This window comes from Lithobates pipiens, unplaced genomic scaffold (genome assembly GCF_037356315.1).
Source record: "Lithobates pipiens isolate NorthernLeopardFrog02 unplaced genomic scaffold, aLitPip1_a1.2 Scaffold_22, whole genome shotgun sequence".
NCBI lineage: Eukaryota > Metazoa > Chordata > Amphibia > Anura > Ranidae > Lithobates > Lithobates pipiens.
The window spans coordinates 266596391-266615450 of record NW_027507784.1 but is presented as its reverse complement, the minus strand read 5'-3'; positions in this window follow the sequence as shown (position 1 = coordinate 266615450).

Sequence of the window (19060 nt, the reverse complement as noted above, 5' to 3'; positions counted from 1 at the left end):
GTCTCATAATTGAAATTTTCATTTTCTGTATGGCCTGCTGTTTTATAAACTTATCATTCAATATTTCCAACTGAACAAAACCTTCCAACTCACGTCCAGTCCATGCATTTCTCTGGGGGAGTTGTATTTATTTCCACTTCCAGTACAGGCTACATAATTACATAACATGGAGGCAGTGATGCCACCATCAATCTTCTTTCACCACAGGGTTGCCAGGTTGTTTGCCACATACTCTTTGTCACATAACACTGAAGCTTGGTTGATTAGAATTTTCACATGTTGTAATGAGAAGAGGACAGTGACCTTTTGCAGATCTGACCCATGGATTTTCATGCTGAGAGACCTTTAAGAAGCTGCAGCTAATGTAGCAAGACAGTATTTATTGCTTATATAACCTAAAAACTCAATACTGCACCACACTATGTTCTCTGAAAAGTGGTTGTTTTAGGGTTCATTCACATGAATGTATTCAAAGTACATCCACATAATACACAGCATTTTTCTGGCATAAAGAGCCTGCTTATTTGCCATATGCATGTAATGTTTGTGCAACATCTAAATGCATTCAGAGGGTAGTGTCCAGGCACCTCATTGGCTGTCTGCGCTGCTCCTTGTCGACATGTCAGTGACAACATCCTGTGATCAGCATTGCCTGTGCCACTAATTACATACTGATAGTTTGAATGAGTCATTAATGCTCTGGTGCTATGTAGTAACCTTGGGCAGTCATTCATGAATGATGACCTAAGGTCATCCTGCGCATTTGTGCTGAAGGACTATCAATGACTTGTTCAGACTAACAGTGTGTAATTAGTGGTGCAGGCACTGAAAAATACATATTGTTGATACTGACATTAGACAGCAGCAGTAGTGGTGGCCAATAGGGACCCTGTACATTTCCCACTGTACGCATGTTGGCATAAATGTTTACATGCACGCATCATAAAATATGTCCAAAATGATGTCCCTGGGCTCAGACAAGTCCTGTTTTTTTTCCACATTGCTATATGTAGTTGAACATTTATGCTGCCATAGGCGGCTTTGTGAATGGGCTTATTGACTAGTATACAGCTGCGTACAGCTGCTTATAAAACGTTACTTTGTACGCAGCACGTATTGTGTCCATGTAAATGAGCCCTTAACCACTTGCCTACTGGGTACTTAAACCTCCCTCCTGCCCAGACCAATTTTCAGCTTTTAGCACTGTCACATTTTGAATGACAATTACTCAGTCATGTAATACTGTTCCCAAATAAAATTTTTGTTTTTTTGGTGGTATTTGATCACCTTTGGGTTTTTATTTTTTGCGCTATAAATGAAAAAAGATGGAAAATTTCGAAAAAAAAATGCATTTTCTTAGTTAATGTGATAACATTAATAATGATAGTGATAATTATTAATTTTTCTTCATAAATTTTGGCCACAATTTATACCGCTACATATCTTTGGTAAAAATAACCCAAATTAATGGATATTATTTGGTCTGTGTGAAAATTAGAGAGTCTACAAGCTGTGGTGCGAATCACAAAAAATTGATCACACCTGATGTACTGGTGGCCGATCTCATTTCTTGACACTCCTTTTTTGAAAGTAGACATTCCAAGGTATTTAGTAAGATGCATGGTGAGGTTTTTATGTCATTTTTTTTTCAAAATTCTTTGCAAAATTGTTATTGTAATAGGTTATTTCTCTCACATGGCATGTGTATACCACAAATGATGCCACAAAATACATTCTGCTATTCCTCTTGAGTATGGCGACACTACATGTGTGGGACTTTTTCACAGCCTGGCTACATACAGAGGCCTAATATTGAAATAGCACCATCAAGCGTTCTAGAAGCATAAATTACACATCTCATTTCTCAACCACCTATTACAATTTTGATGGCCCTGGAGCACCAGGACAATGGAAACACCCATAAAGTGACACCATTTTGGAAAGCTAACACCCCAATGTATAATCTATGAGGCATAATGAGTCTTTTGAACAGCATTTTTTTTCATGCAAAATTGTCGAACATATAGCATACTTCCAACATATAGCATGTAAATAGTAAAAATAACACCAACATGCAAGGAACACCATCAGGTGTTCTTGGGAAACATAGCATGAACATACCAAGAATTACACCCCAAAATACATTCTGCTGAGCAAAGAGTAAACAAAAGATTACCTGTGGTTTTAGCGCACAGTTGTCCACAGGAGGATAGCACTGCTCCAGGCAGAAGGCAGGGACTTTGTCAGCAAAAGCAAACACAATTTTCCAGGCAACAGGCAGGAATACTGTCCATAGTCAATACAGACAGGGATACTGTCCATATACAGTCCAGGGTCAGTGCAGGCAGAGATTGTCAGTAGTGCCAAAATATTGGTCCTGGTAGTAGGCAGGTCCATGTGGTGTGGTCAGTTCATGCAACAGGCAGAGGCATGATGGCATAGGTCCTACAGGCAGCAGGCAGAAGTAGGGCCTCGTTCGGGACAGAATGGGGACAGGGGTAGAGGCTTCTCCCACCCAAATCTCTTTGAAACCTCTGAGTCTCTAGACCCTAATCTAGGAATAAGAAAACAAATGAAATTGTTTTCTATATCCAGAAAAACAATTCTGGAGCCCCCCACATATGTGAGACCCTTGTGTTATGAATCCCACTAGTCCACTGGCAGGGTACAAGATCAGTCCAAGAGGCAGGCAAGAGGCATAGTCAAACAGTCCAGGGTCAGTTCCTGATCAGGCAGAGGTATGTACAGAATCGGTAGGCAGAAGCATGGTCGAATAACAGTCCAGGGTGAGTTACAGAGCAAGCAGAGGCATAAGGGGTGTGAAGGTAAATGGCAGGAAGTGAGGGTTACGTTTACCATACTTCACTAATAATTCATTGAAGTATGGTAACGGCGGAAACAGTCAACTATGCAGAGGGCTGGTTGGGAAGGACATTGGGACAATGATAAGTGGTGTCTCTTCTCACTCCTCGTTTGGTGCACACCCGGCATTTTTTCTGATGTTTTTGGCCTGTTGATCTGGGAGGAATTTTAGTGGGAAAGTGCCATTCCGAGAGTCTGCTAATCACATTGGATCAAATGTTTTCTGGTGGGCCGTTTGGGTATATAAGGGCAGTGGTGATTTCCTCCTGGTAGCCAAGGAAGGGTTTGGGTCTTTCAGTGGAGTTGCAATAGATTAAATAGGTGTTGTATATGGCCAAATTAAACAAATACATTGAAACTTTTTTATACCACTGGTATGTTCGTCTTGTGGAAAGATAGGGTTCGAGCATCTGGTCGTTGAAGTCGACACCCCCCATGAACATATTGTATTCGTGGATACATGTTGGCTTTTGGATTGGGCCATTCCTCGTGGTGATCTCAACAAATTTATTGTTGTGGATCGAAGAAAGCATGTAGACATGCCTTTGTCCCTCCACTTCACAGCCAGAAGGTCCTCATTCCGTAAACTCACTGCCTCCCCTCTTCTTAACTTCTTGTTGACGAGGCTTTGAGGAAAGCGCTTCCAGTTTGTCCTCATGGTGCCGCATGCTGGAGTGTTCTTTCTGTGAAGGTTGCAGAACAGGGGCAAACTAGTATAAAAATTGTCCACATACAGGTGGTAGTCTTTCTCCAGGAGTGAGTGTATGAGTTCCCAAATGACTTTCCCGCTGGTTCCTATGTATTCTGGGCAATTAGGGGGATGTAGTTGGGTGTCCTTCCCTTTGTATACCATGAAGGAATATGTATACCCTGTGGCCCGGTCGCACAATTTATAGATCTTCATTCTATAGCGGCCCCTTTTGGTGGGAATAAATTGTTTTAAGCCCAGCCTGCCAGAAAATTTGATAAGGGACTCCTCACCCACACATGTGTTGGTCTGGGGTATACAATTGGGGGAAGATTTCAGAAAAATAATTTAGTAGTGGCCGAATTTTATAAAGCTTATCAAAATTTTGGTCATTTCGGGGAGGGCACTGGGTATTGTCGTTATAGTGTAGGAATCTCTTAATGGTGACATATCTGGTTCTGGGCATTACTGAGGAAAAGATGGGCATGTGGTAGATGGGGCGAGATGACCAATATGAACGTAATTTATTTTTTCTGTTTAGTCCCATATAAGCCCAAAATGTTTTCTCCACTCCACTGTTAGGGCTCTCCACTCGTAGGGACAGGCATAAGAGGACAGTGGGTTACTTTCTATAAATTGTGCATACAGGTTGCATACAGGTTGCACTAGGCCACAATCAATGCAAGCATGTCCTCAGTAAAAATGGAATGGAAAAAGTCTACCAGGGAAAACTTTTCTGTGTCCATCTGGATTCCTGGGTGGGCAGTGAAAGGGGGAATGTTAGCTTCTCATGAATTAGGAGGGAGCCATAAGGGATTCTGAAGGGAATAGGGAAGGCTGGCATGGGACCTAATCCTTTGGGACTGAGATGACACCCCACTGGTACGTGGCCTTTCTTGCCGAGGTACTGCGGTGCTGGTGGATGGCACTGCAGTGCTGGTGGATGGCAGTGCCTCCTCATCAGTACGCCTTCGTCTGGTGGGTGGACTCTCTTCCTCCTCTGAGGCTGTCAGTGTACCACTGGTTAGGATAGGTTCATAATCAGCGTCAGACTCAGAATCTGAATATGAGGAGGAATCCGAAGAGCTCGGATTCCTCCTCATATCAGAGCAAGAATTTTGTATGCCTCCTCGGCTGAAAATAATTTTTGTGACATTCTTAGTGATGACAAATGGCACTGATGACACGTGACACTGGCAGATTGCACTGGTGACAGATGGTACTGATACGTGGCACTGATGACATGTGACACTGATGTGGCAGGTGACACTGACAGGTGACACTGATGTGGCAGATGGCACTGATGACAGGTGGCACTGACAGATGGCACTGATGACACGTGACACTGGCAGATGGCACTGATGACACGTGGTACTGATGTGGCACTGGCACTGGCAGATGGGGCTAGCAGATGGCACTGATAGGTACTGCGGGAACTGTAATACTTGTGGCAGCACGCAGGTAAAATCACCTGGTTGTATTCAGGATGGGAAATATGTGTGTCCTAGATTCAGGCTTTATGCAGACTTTTACAATTAGAGGGGAAGAGTTAATGAGCCCAGCTGTAGTAAGTGGGCTCATTAAGACCTCTACAAAAAACCCCAGCATGCATAGGGAGATGCTCCATCCTGGAACCAGTTTTGTGTGTATAGACTGGGGAGTCTGAGATCTGTTCTGTGCGGTGAGTTAACGCCTGTGTGGCAAACCCCTACAATAGGGACAGGGACTGGGGCAGCACAAGGCTGCACCCAGTTGTTAGACAGGGAGTCTACGTGTGTAGTTAGAGGTCAAGCTGACCAGGATTTATTTTCTTGTTTTATTTTGTTTGGCTGTTATATGTATCACTGCATGTAGCCTAAATAAACCGGATCTTTTGTTTTTTGCACCTACAACGCTGTCTGCTGTGCCTGACTTTGTGTTGTGAACCCATCCAGGGGGTCACACACACCCGCTACCGAGCGAACCCCCTCACAGTTGGTGGAGAATTTTGGCAGTTTTTTTTTTTTTTTTTTTTGTTGTTGGCCAGCATGGAGGAGATACTGAGACAGCTGGCTCTAGCAAATGCAAACCAGCAGCAAACAAATGCAGCTTTACAAAAGAGCCTTGCAGCTCAACAACAAGCCCAGCAGCAGGCAAATGCAAATCAGCAGCAGAGTTTGGAAGCCCAGCAGCAGGCAAATGCAAATCAGCAGCAGACAAATGCAACTTTGCAGCAGAGTTTGGAAGCTCAGCAACAAGCCCAGCAGCGATCTGAAGCCGGCTTCATAGACCTGTTGCAGAAGCAAGAGCAGAATTTTCAACAGCAAATAGAGACATTGATACAGCAACGTCCACAGACCAATGAAGCAATGACAATAATGACTGGAGAGGATGATCCGGAGGTGTTTTTGACCACATTTGAAAGGACTGCTGAAAGGGAAAAGTGGCCTAAGGAGCAATGGGCTGGACTGGTGGCCCCTCTGTTAACTGGGGAATCGCAGAAAGCTTATTATGACCTAGAGCCTGACCAAGCAAAAGACTATGTGGTGCTAAAAGCAGAAATATTGGCACGGCTGGGTGTCACCCTGGCAGTCCGGGCTCAGCGTGTGCATAACTGGACTTTTCAGGTTGGAAAACCTCCCAGGTCTCAAATGTATGATCTCATTCACCTGAGCAGGAAGTGGCTGCAGCCAGAGATTTTGACCGCACCAAACATTGTGGAACGTGTGGTTATGGATCGTTTCCTGAGAGCTCTTCCTACTGCCATCCAAAAATGGGTAAGCCATGGAGACCCAGAAAATGCAGATAAACTTGTGGATCTGGTTGAGAGGTACTTGGCTACAGAGAACTTGACCACCTCTTCCAGGGACTCACAGACTTTCCCCCCTAAGACCAGATCATCCCCAGTGGCGGGTAAGATGACTCCAAGGGGTGAGGGTGGAGAGAGTGAGAGGGTGGGAGTTCTACCTAAGGTCTGGCGGGAGCAGCCCAGGAAGCCCATGCTGCAAGAGGCAGCGAAAAAAATTATTTGCTACCGCTGCCGGCAAGAGGGACATATTGCAGCCAATTGCCCAGTTGTGGATGAGCCTATGCAATGTGACTTTATAAGGGAGAGACGTCAGTCGCTGTTTGCGACAGTTGCATGCACTGCCATTCACTGCCATTCGGGGACCTGAGAAACATTTATTGTCAAGAATTGGGAATGTAAAATGTGTATTAATGGTAGACATGTTGATGTGTTGCTAGATTCAGGTAGCCTGGTAACATTGATAAAAGCTGAATTAGTTACTACAGAGGTCTCTGGGAAGAACAGGGTGGCTGTTATTTGTGTGCATGGGGACACCCGAGAGTATCCTGTAACTTCAGTGTTTTTTGAGACCCCCAAAGGTAACCTCTCTCATCAGGTGGGGTTAGTGTCTCAGTTACCACATGATGCTATTGTGGGAAGGGATTTTCCAAAATTCTGGGAACTCTGGGATTGTCCTGAGGCCCCCATTGGTGCCCCTATAAACCAGGAAGATGACCAGAATTCCTCTGGGAGTGGTGAGGACTCTCCTGAATTTCCCTTGTCGGTATTGGCGGGGGAAACTCGAGAAACTGGGGAGGAGCCAACATCCTCAGATGAAAACATGCCGTCTGTGGAGTTTTCGGATCTTGAGGTTCACAGGGAAAATTTTGCCACAGAACAGTTAAAAGACCCCACCCTAATAAAGGCACGGGAAAATGTGGTGAAAATAGATGGCGAGTTAGTGAACCCAGATAAGACTTGCCCTTATCCTTACTTCACTATGGAAAGGGACCTGCTATATCGAGTGGCTCAAAGGGCAGAAGAAACCATTGAGCAACTTGTAGTGCCCAAACCTTACAGGAAGTTGGTGTTAGAATTGGCTCATGGACACATTCTGGGAGGTCATCTGGGGACAGAGAAAACCAGAGAGAGGGTATTGCAGAGATTCTATTGGCCTGGGGTCATGAAGGAAATAGAAAAGTATTGTTCCTCCTGCCCTGTGTGTCAGAAGTCGGCACCTATGCCACATTTCCGTAACCCACTGGTACCTCTTCCTATCATTGAGGTCCCCTTTGAGAGGATCGCAATGGATTTGGTAGGTCCGATAATGAAGTCTGCTAGGGGGCATCAGTACATTTTGGTTATATTGGACTATGCCACCCGTTATCCGGAAGCAATTCCTCTCCGAAATACCTCGGCCAAAACCATAGCCAAAGAGCTATCCCTTGTTTTTAGCCGCGTGGGTATTTGTAAGGAACTGCTTACGGACCAAGGTACACCCTTTATGTCCCGGGTTATGAAAGAATTATGCAAGTTGTACAAAGTGAAGCAATTGCGTACATCTGTGTATCACCCCCAAACAGATGGGTTGGTTGAAAGATTCAACAAAACCCTAAAACAAATGTTAAAGAAGGTGGTGGATAGAGATGGAAAGAATTGGGATTGTCTAATACCCTATCTGATGTTTGCCATTAGGGAGGTACCCCAATCCTCTACGGGTTTCTTACCCTTCGAGTTGCTCTATGGGAGACACCCAAGAGGGCTGCTGGATATCGCCAAGGAAACTTGGGAAAATGAGAGTTCTCCTCACAGGAGTGTGATTGAGCATGTCGCCCTGATGCAAGATAGAATTGCACAGGTAATGCCAATTGTAAAGGAACATTTAACCCAAGCGCAGTTAGCACAGCAGAGAGTGTACAACCGTGGGGCCAAGACACGTACTTTTTCTCCGGGGGATAGGGTCTTGGTGCTAGTCCCTACGGTTGAAAGCAAATTTCGGGCCAAATGGCAAGGTCCATATGAAGTAATTGAAAAAATGAGTGAGGTGAACTACAGGGTTAGACAGCCAGGAAGGCAAAAGCCGGAGCAGATCTATCACGTCAATCTGCTGAAAGCCTGGAGGGATAGGGAATCCCTAGTCGCAGAGACTTTGTCACAAGTACAGCCTGATTGCTTAGTTCCTGAGGTTGGAATAGCAGACACCTTATCGAAACCCCAACAACAGGAGGTTAAAGAGTTTGTACTTCGTAACAAAGAGATTTTCTCTGAGCTTCCGGGACAAACATCTGGCGTAGAGCATGACATTATCACCCCGCCAGGAGAAAGGGTAAAACTAAAACCTTATAGAATACCAGAGGCCCGACGGGAGGCAATACGTGGGGAGGTTCAAAGGATGCTGGAATTGGGTGCGATAGAGGAGTCCCAGAGTGACTGGTCCAGTCCTATTGTACTAGTGCCCAAACCTGATGGGAGCTGGCGGTTTTGTAACGATTTTAGACAATTAAATAAAGTTACAAAATTTGACACCTACCCCATGCCACGTATAGATGAGTTGGTTGACCGGCTGGGAACAGCCCGATATATGACAACTCTTGATCTCACCAAAGGGTATTGGCAAATTCCCCTGGCCGAGTCGGCCAAGGAGAAAACTGCGTTTGTAACCCCAGATGGGGCATTCCAATATAAGAGAATGCCGTTTGGGTTACAGAATGCACCGGCAACATTCCAGCGGAAAATGGATAAGATTCTGAGGCCCCATCATAAATATGCTGCAGCTTACCTGGATGATGTGATTATCCATAGCACAGACTGGGTCTCACATTTGCCAAAAGTACAAGCAGTCCTAGACTCTATCCGGGAAGCTGGGTTTACGGCCAATCCAAAGAAGTGTACCATTGGACAGGAGGAGGCCAAATATCTTGGGTACACTATTGGGAGGGGGGTGATAAAACCCCAAGTCAATAAAGTCGAGGCCATACAGAGTTGGCCACGTCCCAACAGCAAGAAACAGGTACGAGCCTTTCTGGGAATCGCTGGCTATTATCGACGATTCATTCCCCATTTTTCTTCTCAGGCTGTGCCCCTCACCAACCTGACAAAAGGGAAAGAGTCAGTTATGGTTAAATGGTCCCCAGAGGCTGAGGAAGCATTTCAGTCCTTAAAAACAGCCTTATGTAGCCAGCCAGTGTTGTACTCACCAGACTTCTCTAAGGACTTTGTTGTACAAACTGATGCATCAGACGTTGGGTTAGGAGCAGTGTTATCCCAGGTCTGGAACGGGGAAGAGCACCCAGTCATTTACCTCAGCAGGAAGTTAAAGTCCCATGAGGTAAATTACTCCACGATTGAGAAGGAATGTTTAGCAGTGAAGTGGGCTCTAGATTCCCTTCGGTACTATCTGCTAGGTAGGCACTTTGACCTGGTGACTGATCACGCTCCTTTAAAGTGGATGGCTCAAAACAAGGAGACCAATAGAAGGGTAAATAGGTGGTTCCTGGCCCTACAGGAATTTAACTTTACAGTTAAGCATCGCCCTGGTGTTAAAATGGGGAATGTGGATGCTTTGTCTCGGATACATGCGTGTCTGGCTGCTTGTGTTACAACCCCAAGGTTGAAACAAGAGGGGGGGTATGTGGCAGCACGCAGGTAAAATCACCTGGTTGTATTCAGGATGGGAAATATGTGTGTCCTAGATTCAGGCTTTATGCAGACTTTTACAATTAGAGGGGAAGAGTTAATGAGCCCAGCTGTAGTAAGTGGGCTCATTAAGACCTCTACAAAAAACCCCAGCATGCATAGGGAGATGCTCCATCCTGGAACCAGTTTTGTGTGTATAGACTGGGGAGTCTGAGATCTGTTCTGTGCGGTGAGTTAACGCCTGTGTGGCAAACCCCTACAATAGGGACAGGGACTGGGGCAGCACAAGGCTGCACCCAGTTGTTAGACAGGGAGTCTACGTGTGTAGTTAGAGGTCAAGCTGACCAGGATTTATTTTCTTGTTTTATTTTGTTTGGCTGTTATATGTATCACTGCATGTAGCCTAAATAAACCGGATCTTTTGTTTTTTGCACCTACAACGCTGTCTGCTGTGCCTGACTTTGTGTTGTGAACCCATCCAGGGGGTCACACACACCCGCTACCGAGCGAACCCCCTCACATACTGTATATGTGTTTTACACTCACAATCACTCACTATCTGAAGCACAGATCGCTCTCCCTCCTCACATGTGGTCTCTGTGTGAGAAGGGAGAGCCGACAATGAGAGATGATTTCATATGTTTACATTTGAGATCATCTCTCATTGGACACAAAGATTGAGTGCTAAATGGCCACTGTGATTGGCCATTTAGCACAATCTGATACACAGATTTTCTCCAATGCAAGCCCTCAGGGGCACGCAGGGAGGGAGTAAACAGGAGAACGTCCAGGGATGCCCTCCCAGCAATTGGCACATGCGTTGTAGATGTCTTTTGTCTATAGCGCGGGCGCAAAGTGGTTAAAGAGACACTGTTATCCTTTCCATGTAGGACAGAGTTTCAGTGTTTTCAGTGTCTCTGCAGAGTCCACCCAACCACTCCACCTATACTTACCTTACATAGTTACATAATAGGTGAGGTTGAAAAAAGACAGAAGTCCATCAAGTTCAACCTATGTGTGTGATTATATGTCAGTATTACATTGTATATCCCTGTATGTTGTGGTCGTCTTTCAGGTGCTTATCTAATAGTTTTTTTAAACTATCGATGCTCCCCGCTGAGACCACTGCCTGTAGAAGGGAATTCAACATCCTTGCCACTAGGGATGAGCTTCGTGTTCGAGTCGAACGTACGTTCGACTCGAACATTGGCTGTTCGGCGAATTCCGAACGTTTGGGCCGTTCGCGTCAAAATTCGAGTGACGCGCGCGCGGACCACAATGCACTGCGGTGGCGCAGTGCATTGCTGCCCCATGATTGGCCAAGCATGCACTGTGACCCCGCATGCTTGGCCAATCGCAGCGCCGGCAGCGACGAGAGCCATGATTGGCCACAGGCATCCTGCCTGTGGCCAATCATAGCTCAGGCTGTGTAGTGCACGCCCCACACTATATAAGGCCGCCTTTGAGGCGGCCTCGTGTAGTGTGTTAGTTAGCATCTGAAGCAGTGGGTGTTCTGTGTACCTTCAACACAGTTACACACCAATCGTTTTTGGCTGATTTCCTATCTTGCTGCTGTGTAGTGGTTGTTGTCTGTGCCCTGACTGCAGTATACACCACTATATTCACCTCACCTATATAGCTAGTGATCTAGCTTTAACCACTTAACAACTGCCCATTGCCGATTAACGGCTTCAGGGCGGTTGTTTAACTCTGAGAGGCCGTTAATTAACGGCCTCCCAGAATTCTGCTCTCGCGCACCCCCTGGGGCGCGCACTCGAGAGCATCCGTGACCGCCGGGTCCACAGGACCCGGCGCATCACGGATCACGGTAAACGGCCGCTCATAGTGGCCGTTTACCACGTGATCGCTCCGTCAAATGACGGAGTGATCACTTGTAAACAAACCGGCGTCATGTTATGACGCCGGTTCCTCCCTCCCCTCTCTGTACCGATCGGTACAGCGGAGGGGAAAGAGATCGGTGTCAGCAGCGATGTGGGCTGCATCTGCAGTGCCCACATCGCTGCTCACCGAATTTAACCCCTCAATTCCCTGCCAATACTCTGCAATACCAGTGCATACTCTGCAGTACCCTGCCATTACTCTGCAGTACCCCGCCATTACTCTGCAGTACCCCGCCATTACTCTGCAGTGCAGTACCCTGCCATTACTCTGCAGTACCCTGCCATTACTCTGCAGTACCCCCCATTACTCTGCAGTACCCTGCCATTACTCTGCAGTACCCCCCATTACTCTGCAGTACCCTGCCATTACTCTGCAGTACCCCCCATTACTCTACAGTAACCCCCATTACTCTGCAGTAACCCCCATTACTCTGCAGTACCCGCCAATACTCTGCAGTACCCCCCAATACTCTGCAGTACCCTGCTATTACTCTGTAGTACCCCACCAATACCCCGCCAATGCTCTGTAATACCCTGCCATAAATTGCCATACCCAGCCATACTCAGAGATACCCAGCCATACTCGGTGATACCCTGAAATACCCAGCCATAGACGCCCCCCACCCCTCACCGCCCTCCGGTGCTTCTACCAACTCGCCAGTACGATCAAAGCCAGAATCTTTTTTTTATTTTTTATTTCAGGCTTCCCAGCCTAGAGGTGAGATGTGGGGTCATATTGACCCCCCAGATTTCACTGTAAAGAGGACCTGTCACCCCATATTCCTATTACAAGGGATGTTTACATTTCTTGTAATAGGAATAAAAGTGATCAAAAATATATTTTTGGGGAAAAAAATGTCAAACTAAAATAAATAAAGTAAAATGAACAATAAAAAAATAAAATAAAAATTAAAGTGCCCATGTCCCCATGTGCTCGCATGTGCCACACATGTGAGGTATCGCCGAGAATGTTAGAGCGAGAGCAATAATTCTAGTCCTAGACCTCCTCTGCAACTCAAAACATGTAACCAGTAAAAAAAAATTTAAAGCGTCGCCTATGGGGATTTTTTAAGTAGCGACGTTTGGCGCCATTCCACGGGCATGTGCAATTTTGAAGAGTGACATGTTTGATATCTATTTACTCAGCATAACTTAATCTTTCACTTTATGCAAACATTGGGCTAACTTTACTGTTTTTTTTGTTTGTTTTTTAAGCACAAAACTGTTTTTTCCCCCAAAAAAACGCGTTTGAAAAATTGCTGTGCAAATACCGTGTGAGATAAAAATTTGCAACGACCACCATTGTATTCTCCAGGGTCTTTGCTAAAAAAAAATATATATATAATGTTTTGGGGTTCTCTGTAATTTTCTAGCAAATAAATGATGATTTTTACATGTAGGAGAGAAATGTCAGAATTGGCCTGGGTGCTCCAGAACGCCTGATGGCGCTCCCTGCATGTTGGGCCTCTGTATGTGGCCACGCTGTGTAAAAGTCTCACACATGTGGTATCGCCGTACTCGGGAGTAATAGCAGAATGTGTTTTGGGGTGTAATTTGTGGTATGCATATGCTGTGTGTGAGAAATAACCTGATAATATGACAATTTTGTGAAAAAAAAAAAAAAAGGAAATAGGCCGTCAGTACTTCAGGTGTGATCAATTTTCAGATATTGGCACCATAGCTTGTGGACTCTATAACTTTCACAAAGACCAAATAATATCCACCAATTTATACTTATTTTTACCAAAGATATGTAGTAGTATGAATTTTGGCAAAAATTTATGAAGAAAAAATGACTAATCTGCTAAATTTTATAACAGAAACGAAGAAAAATTAATTTTTTCGCAGAATTTTCGGTCTTTTTTCTTTTATAGCACAAAAAATAAAAAACTGAGAGGTGATTAAGTACCACCAAAAGAAAGCTCTATTTGTGTGAAAAAAGGACAAACATTTCCTATAGGTCCAGTGTTGCATGACTGAGTAATTGTCATTCAAAATGTGAGGGCACCGAAAGCTGAAAATTGGTCTGGTTATTAAGGGTGTTTAAGTGCCCAGTGGTCAAGTGGTTAATAATAGAGCTTGCAGTCAGTAGTGTTAGGGTCCTTTCACACGGGGCGGATCAGTTCTGATCCGCCCCGTGGATGTCCGTTTGCTCAGCGGGGATCACTCCGCCGATCCCCGCTGAGCAGGGAGATGACAGGTCTGTCTCCGCACACTGTGCAGGGACGGACCTGTCACAGCGCCGCTCTCCCCTATGGGAGATCGGATGACGACGGACCGCAGTGCCCGTCGTCATCCGATCCGATCCGCAGACGGATGGAAAAATAGCTTTTTCCTCCGTCACACTTTTTCGGATCGGAGCGGGTCGGATGTCAGCGGACATGTCACCGCTGACATCCGACGCTCCATAGAGCTCTATGGAGCACCCGTTCAGGTCCGCCTGAAAAACTGACAGGCGGGCCTGAACGGGACGTTAGTGTGAAAGGGGCCTTAGGAGATAGTGCGTGCTGTCTGCGTGCTCTGTACCCAGTACATACCGCTATAATATAGGGCAGGCCCCTACTTTCAAACATCCAACTTACAAACATCTCCTACTTGCAAACGCAAGGAGACAGCAGCAAGTGAGATGAAAAAAGATGGACGACAAAACAAATTATACAGGGGTGATAACCCTTCCCTATGTTTTCCAAAAAGCTTAAAAATCATTTTTTTGACTGGAGCTACACTTTAAAAATGTACCGGTTGAAAATGACAAACAGATTCAACTTAACACAACAAACCTACACAGTCCGTCTTGTTTGCACCGCCTGTATACTGCTGTTCTGAGTATATAGGGCCTGGGGGCCACACGCATTTCCTTTTTTTAATATGGGTACGGGGTTCCCCTTAATATGCGTACAAGACCCATATAGGCTGGTAATGGGCAGGGAGGGCTACCCATGCCATGTTTCTCAATGATTTTCAACCATATTGCAGGAACCAGATATAACATTAAAACCGCAAGCAGTTTTAAATGGTGTTATTTCCGTTTAATGTCATTTTGTGCAGGGACTGTTCTAAACACGGGAAACACGTGGCACTTCACAGGCATACTACAGACACCCCCCAGGCACCATATTTAAAGGAATATTTCACCTTTTTTTTTTCACTTTATTCGTCATTATAATCAGTGCTCCCGCCAAAACGGCAGTTTTTAAAACTTTTTTTTGCAGTGACCCATGTCCCCTGAGGCAGGAGGCAGGTCCCCAAACCCTTTTTAGGACAGTATCTTGCATATTAGCCTTTAAAATTAGCACTTTCCATTTCGAACGTTCGAGTCCCATAGACTTCAATGGGGTTCTAACGTTCCTACCGAACGCGGGGGTCGTTCGCAAGTTCTGGTGCGAACCGAACCGGGGGGTGTTCGGCTCATCCCTACTTGCCACTCATATAGTAAAGAACCCTCTATGTAGTTTAAGGTTAAACCTCTTTTCTTCTAATTTTAATGAGTGGCCACATGTCTTGTTAAACTCCCTTCCACGAAAAAGTTTTATCCATATTGTGGGGTTACCAGTATGGTATTTGTAAATTGAAATCATATCTCCTCTCAAGCATCTATTCTCCAGAGAGAATAAGTTCAGTGCTTGCAACCTTTCCTCATAACTAATATCCTCCAGACCCTTTATTAGCTGTGTTGCCCTTCTTTGTAGTTGCTCCTTTTCCAGTACATCCTTCCTGAAGACTGGTGCCCAGAACTGGGCCGCATACTCTAGGTGGGGCCGGACCAGAGTCTTGTAAAGCAGGAGAATTATAGTTTTATCTCTGGAGTTGATCCCCTTTTTAATGCATGCCGATATTGTGTTTGCTTTCTTAGCATCAACTTGGCATTGTATGCCATTGCTGAGCCTATCATCTACTAGGACCCCCAAGTCCTTTTCCATCCTAGATTCCTCCAGAGGTTCTCGTCCCAGTGTATAGATTGCAATCATATTTTTGCCACCCAAATGCATTATTTAAATTTTTCTACATTGAACCTAATTTGCCATATAGTTTCCCACCCCATTAATTTGTTCAGATCTTTTTGCAAGGTTTCCACATCCTGCAGAGAAGTTATTGCCCTGCTTAGTTTAGTATCGTTCACAAATATAGAGATTGAACCATTTACCCCATCCTCCAGGTTGTTTATGAATAAATTAAATGGATTGGTCCCAGCATAGAACCCTGGGGACCCCACTACCCACCCTGGACCATTCCAAGTACTCCCCATTTATCACCACCCTCTGTACTCGCAGTTCAGCCAGTTTTTAAGCCATGTACTCACCCTATGGTCCATGCCAATGGACCTTATTTTGTACAGTAAACGTTTATGGGGAACTGTGTCAAATGCTTTTGCAAAATTCAGACCACGTCTACGGGCCTTCCTTTATCTAGATGGCAACTTGACTCCTCATAGAAGGTTTATAGATTGGTTTGGCAAGAAGGATTATTCATGAATCCATGCTCATTACTGCTAATGATACCGTTCTCATTACTAAAATCTTGTATATAGTCCCTTATCATCCCCTCCAAGAGCTTGCATACTATTGATGTTAGGCTAATTGGTCTATAATTCCCATGGATGTATTTTGGGCTCTTTTTAAATACTGGTGCTACATTAGCTTTTCTCCAATCTGCTGGTACCATTCCAGTTAGTAGACTGTCAGTAAAAATTAGGAACAATGGTCTGGCAATTACTTGACTGAGTTCCTTAAGTACCCTCGGATGCAAGCCATCTGGTCCCGGTGATTTATTAATGTTTAGTTTCCCAAGTCTAGTTTTAATTCTGTCCTCTGTTGGAGGTGCTTCCTGTGATGTGTCAACTGTAAACAATGCAGTTTTGGTTACTGAAGCCCCCCGATTTCCTCGTGAAAACTGAGGAGAAGAATAAAATCAATACCTTCGCCATCTCCCCATCCTTTGTAACCAGATGTCCTTCCTCATTCTTTATGGGGCCAATATGGTCTGTCCTCCCTTTTTTACTGTTTACATACTTAAAGTGGCGTTTCACCCTGGATAAAAAATGTTTTACTCACCTGTTGCTAGGGGGTCCCTCTGCCTTCTTCAGCGCCTGGGCTCTTGATGTCACTTACCTCAGTGCAGGAGGGGAGATCAGCTCTGCCCCCTCCCTCTTGTCAATCATCTCAGACACGTCTCAGGTCCCAGATGATTGCGCGCACATTCTCGCGCATGCGCAGTGGGTGCCCAGCTGTTAAGCCACAGCCAGGCGCCTACAGTTGCCACAGCCAGGCACCCACAGTTACAATGCCGGAGCCGCTGGGTGGAGGGGGAGACAAGCGGGGCTTCGATCCCCCGCATCATTGGACCCTGGGACAAGTAAGTGTCCAATTATTAAAAGTCAGCAGCTGCAGTATATTGTAGCTGCTGTCTTTTAATAATTTTTTTTTAAGCGGAACACCGCTTTAAAGAATTACTTTTTTTTGATCTCCTGTATGTTTTTTTTGTGTTCTATCTTAGCCGCCCTAATTGCACCCTTAAATTTCTCGTTGCATGCTTTATAAAGTCCAAAAGAAAATATATTGAACCTAGGGGGCACTGCTACAAACACCTGAAAATCTGATCCTAAAACAGAAAATGGGGGGGGGGGGGGGGGTAAATGAATAAGTGGTGGTATTTGTGCTGTGAAAATGTGAGAGAAAGTGTATAGTGGAAACAAATTAAAATATATAAAATACCTGTGAACTATAAAAACAAAACAAATAGACGTATATGAAATATACAGCATCTATATCAAACATGTGTAAATAACGTGAGAAATATCCTGAGAAGAAAACGTGATGAAAAAACTGAGTGGTCCAATAAATCTGTATCAAAATACAGGATGATAAGTGACTAGTCCAATAAAAGTCCATATCTGGTAAAAAGATTATGATCCCACCACCAATTATGAATAAGTGCTGAAAAAAAACTGTGCTGAAGAAAAAAAACACACACAAATCTTCAGTGGTGACACCTGTGTATCTGCAGGTCGCTCACCTTACTGCCGTAAGGTATACAGCAATTATAAATCACAGGTGCAATTTTCAAAAAAATCCCTCCTGGTTTAGGATAGTTATGGTTCCCCTTGAGTGATCTCAGTGGCAGGTTAAAACATAAAGGAAACATAAAAAAAACTCATAGCATAATTCTGTAAAGTAGGTAGGGAGGGGAGGTAGATGGAACACAGACCAAAAGGGTGATGCACTCACTTTTAAATAAGGAGCATAGTCATCAATCCATGAATGCAGAGTTCAAAAACCTCTGGGTAAGTCCTAGTACTGCCTTCAATCCAGAGTCCCTCGGATGTAAACTCGATAATGGGTATTTTAAGGATGGGAAAAGAGATGCCCATAGTGTAATCCTGTATTAAAAACCAATTTATTAGAATAATAGCAATAAAAAGACTCATATTTAATATGTAGCAGTGTACAACAAACCACGAGCGCCAAGCTCGTATCCTTCTGTCAGAAATGAATGGCACCCAGTGCTCCAATCCCGACGCATGTCGTCATGTCACGTGACTTTATATTAAACGTGAGTCTTTTTATTGCTATTATTCTAAAAATGTAATTAGTTAAACCACCCGGACTTTTCCCCATCTGTAAATTTTCTATTGCTTTTTTTATTTCCTCTATAGTAATCTGTTCTTCCATTTTCTCCATCACCTCCAAGGGAAGAGCTGGTAGTGTAGATAGGACTGCTTTTATGTTTGGTCTCCAAGTCATGTATATTTCCTAATATGTCCTCTATCTCCTTCCTTTTTTTCTTTTAACTCGAGACCAACGGGCTATTAGTTCCCCCTGATAACTGCCTTGTGAGCCTCCCATATTGTTTGCTCTGATACTTCTCCTGATGTATTTATTTTTAAATATCTTTTTTTTTCCTATATTTTATATATTTTTCCAACAATTATTTTATATATATAAACAGACACAGTTTTTGTTGCATGCATATCACAAAATATATCTTAACATAAATCAATTCCTTTTCCTTTTCCCATCCGATATATTTAAGGCCATAAAAAATAAATAAATAAATAAATAAAGGAGGGGAGGAAGGGAATATCCCCCCACTTTCCAAACTATCCATTCTACCAATCATAAATATTATACCACCTTTGCATCTCACTTATACACCAATATAGTTTACTACGGTGGGCAAAAATAAAATATATTAAATTCTCTCTCCTTC